The sequence below is a fragment of the Pinus tabuliformis genome, chromosome 7 (assembly GCF_031772625.1).
Source record: "Pinus tabuliformis cultivar Carrire ecotype Pingquan chromosome 7, CPIR1, whole genome shotgun sequence".
NCBI classification, from domain to species: Eukaryota; Viridiplantae; Streptophyta; class Pinopsida; order Pinales; family Pinaceae; genus Pinus; species Pinus tabuliformis.
The window spans coordinates 1520220217-1520224837 of NC_142293.1; positions in this window are offsets into that span (position 1 = coordinate 1520220217).

Sequence of the window (4621 nt, forward strand, 5' to 3'; positions counted from 1 at the left end):
GCCTTTAGGGAGAGGAGTTTGGGCAGAGAACCACATATGCCCAGAACTGTCTTCTAAGTATTTGGAATGTGAAACTCTCTTTCAACATTACTTTCCATTGATGAAAATTAAACAAAACAATTATGTTCACGAGTTATTCATATGAGGCCTCTCATGTGGCCCCAGTCGGCCAATAACTTAACTAAAGTAACTAGAATATTTAGAAATTTACTAGGGGTTATTACAATTGTACTGTGAATTTTGCATGTATTCAAAGAAATCAAATCATTCATTCGTCCATTTTATTATTCGTATCATGAAGTAATTGAACTGTTTTCAGTTATACTCTGAATTTTTCATGTATTCAAATAAATCAAATCATTCATTCATCCATTTTATTATTCTTATCGTGTAGTAATTGAATTTTGTTACTTTCAATTACTTCTTCTTGACTTTATATATATATATATATATATATATATATATATATAGTCATTAATATTAAATAATTTATTTAAATTTTGTATGAAATCTTTTTTTTAAATGATAAGAATTATACATTTTTAATAGTCAAAATAGAAGATATAAGATTTTTTTATTTTATTTTTTTTAAATACTTTATCTCTTATAAAATTATGTTACTTCATATAAATATCACAATATTTTATTTATGGCGAGTGCAATAAGTGATATTATCAATTTTAATTTTCTAAGCCATTGTGCTCTAAGTTTTGCATGTATTCAAAGAAATCAATTCTTCCCTAGCTTAACTTACATATATAGATTCAAAGAAAACAATTTTTTTTAATATAATGTTTTGATGTTTCAATGTAAATTGAGTTATTCACTATACTCATAATTGTGTCAATGGGCATTTTTCATTCAATGAGTAGAACGTATTGCAGTGATATATATATATATATATGGCATTTTTCATTCAATGAGTAGAACTTATTGCAGTGATAGATATATATATATATATATATATATATATATATATATATATATATATATTATTTTTGTAATTTTGTTATCAAATTTAATTAATTTATATATAATTAGAAATAAAAATATTTGTATAGATAAAGATGAGAAATATATACCAATGCCATTAAAATTTATTTTTTTTTATAAATTTATGTTAATTTTAAATGGGGAATTTTTCCAAATATTATATGTTTATTTTTAAGATAAATTAAGTAGAAAATTTTACATCTTTAGAAATTTAATCTTTCTCAATAATTAATATATCTACAATTAAAATAAATACATGTTAATAAATATAATAAATTTAAAATTAAAAATGCCCCAAGGGTTAGCTCAGTTGGTCAAAATCAGAGGGTCCATTCTCCCCCAAGCCCTTGAGGTTAGACCTTGCTAGTGGGCCGTCCCTTGGGGTTAAGCCATGGACGTAGCCCCACCAAGCCAAAAAGAAAAGATAAAATTAAAATTAAGATACATTTTAAACCTATTTAAATAAAAAACAAATGATATGGTAATAGTAGGAGGCTACCTTGCCCTTTAGGAAACTCATAAGACTAATGAATCGTGAGAACATAGTAGTGTAAGGAAACTAATAAAACATGGAAACATAGAAGCACATAAGTAATTCTGTAAAACCCTTATTTTGATCAGATATATGAACCACAGCCAAAAAAAAATAAAAACTTATTTAAATAAAAACAAAAAAAACACATAATAGGGTAATAATAAGAGGCTAGCTTGCCCATTAGGAAACTCATACTACTAATGAATCATGAGAACATACTTAAGGAAACTAATAAACCATGAAAACATAGAAGCACATAAGTAATTCTGTAAAATCCCTATTTTGATAAGATATATTATTGTTATTATTATTATCTAATTTTAAGGTCAAGACCAATTTACTCACCATATTGGTGTATGAGACCCTCTTGTCTTAACTACTAAATCTAACTTACTCTTAACCATTAAACCCACTCAAATTTTTATATCTCCAAACATTTAACTACATATATCAATACTGCAACCATAACTAAGACACTGTTCTCTGGCATGATCAAGATACGTTCTATCTGATCTGCTATGCATACTGGATTTCACTTGAATCACTCTCAGCCTCCATGGAAAGTTGAAGTGCCTTCCTCTGCATCAGTTTAAGCGTGTTGACAAACCCATTATTCCTCGAAGGTGTGGACCTCTGCATACATCCCAACGTCTCAATAAAATCTGGTGTGACGACCATTATTTGAGCAGGTGAGCACCCTGAGAGCCCTTCAACCAAAAGAGCAGCCACGCCTCTGGCCAGACCAGAATCAGAATCTGCTTCGTAGTACACCTTCTTGTCATCCATGAATGCCCTTACCCACACCTGGGACGCACACCCTTCAACTTTGTTACCCTTCATTTTAAATTCATTAGGCAGGGGCTTCATATTTTTCCCATACTGCAAGACTTTCATGAATTTTGAACGAGTTTCTGGAACTTTCTGGAACAGTTTTACAATATTCTGGAGGTTCGGTGGAAGCTCTTCAACAGCTTCTAGGCACACAATTCTGTGGTCATAAGATACTGCGGGTGTTGATTGTTTTCTGAACATGGGTTTTCTCGGGGCCACAGAAAAGGAATTGGGTCCTACGCAAAAGGAATTGGGTCCTACGCAGCTTAAAGGGCCAACGGTTGACATTGGAACTGTGGGCAACACAGCAGCAAAATGAGAAATAGACTTCATGAAAACTTTCATGAGGCAGGCAAAGTCAGATCGTTCTACAAACCAATTGACATGAACATGGAAGATTTCAATCACAGGCATCTCTCGTTGTAATACATTCTATTTATAGAATCATAAAGCTGGTATACTCTGATATCAAATCCCTTACATTTTACTTCATTTATAATTAACTTCTTCCCTTTTCTTGACTTTCGTATAATCTCCCGACATTGAAAGAGACCCTGACGGGCACATTTCATTTGAGGAATCTTGACCTGATTGGGACATTTAATTTAATTTGAGGAACCTTAACTTTTAGGCAACGAACATCAAAATTATTTAACAATTAAAATTTCATAAACATTACTTTTATCATCACTAGTTTTTTACCTACAAAATTTTATATTTTATTAAAGTTATTTAAATTTTGATATTCTCTAAATAAAGTGAGTTTTGAGATGATCGGCACATTTTATTGGAAGAATCTTGACCTGATCAAGAAGTTTAATTTGAAGAATCTCAATCTTTAATCATAGAAGTCATCAAAATCACTTAACAATTAAAATTTCATGAACATTACCTTTATCATCACTAAATTTTTAAGTACAAAATTTTGAACCAAAAAAAATTCCACCAAAATATATCTTAACAAAATATCCTATCACTATTTACTCTATTTCCATAGAGATAAAAACAAAGCCTTTGTGTTATTTTTAACTTTCAAAAATAATAATTTGATAACAAACCTAACGACGAACTATATTTTACGATGTACACAGAAAAATAAAACTTGAGGATAAGCAGCGGAGGATGAGTGCATGCGATATTATAAATGTAACGCAAATGGAAAGTTCGAGGAAAACATTAAAATAAGAAATATGAGGATCATGCAACATTTAACAAAGGCATTAAAATAGAGAAATTGAGGAACACGCCATATATGACAGAGGCTTCAAAAGGAGTAGACTTCCCCTAGCTAAGTTTCTACTCTTGTCAAAATTATAAGAAATTAGTATACCTGGCTTGCAGGTAGTTGGAAGTACTCTTGGTGTTATAGTGGCAGCTACTAGAATTTAATCCAGGCTCTTCCTTAGATTAGATTTCAAAGATTAGGTCTCACAGTTACAGTTATTGATTCACCAGATTGTTAAAAAATAAAAATAAAAAATAATTATATATAAACTATTTTTGAGCTATCTACTAGTTTATGTTTTTTTTAAATGATTTCATTTTATTTTTATATTTTTTAATAAAAAAAATTACATATTTGATATATCAAAATTTGTATCCAAAATAACAATTTTAATTTATCATAAATATGCCTATGATCCCTATTTCACATAACATATATCCATATAACAAATAAATTCAAATAACTTAAGAAAGATATACCAAATAATTTGATAAATGAAAATATAATTTTACATGTAAAAAATTAAAATAGTTAACAATATTGGTAAAAAATAAAAATTTAAAGTTTTATATAAGATGGTTTTATTTTTAATTTTGATTTTAATAAATAAGAAACTACAACAAATGTCTACTCGATCGTCTTGGATAGATGGTGATTGAGTGCTCTATTAAGATATTATTTGATCCTTGCCCTAATCAGGGTGACATATCGGACATGATGAAGATGTAGTCCCACTAAACTTTAAAAAAAAAGATATATATATATATATATATATATATATATATATATATATATATATATAGATATCAATGTTTTACAACTCCGACTTCGACTCCGACTCGGTAATGACTCGGACGGCTTGATTTCAATGACTCGGTAGTTGAAAAAATACATTAAATATTTATTTTTTTTATAAAAAAAACATAATTTTAAATATTTTAAACATAATTTTAAAGATTTTCATTCATGTTTCCAAACACACAGCATTATAATATAGATGGAAGACAACATATGATCAAAGTAGGCTCATGAACCAA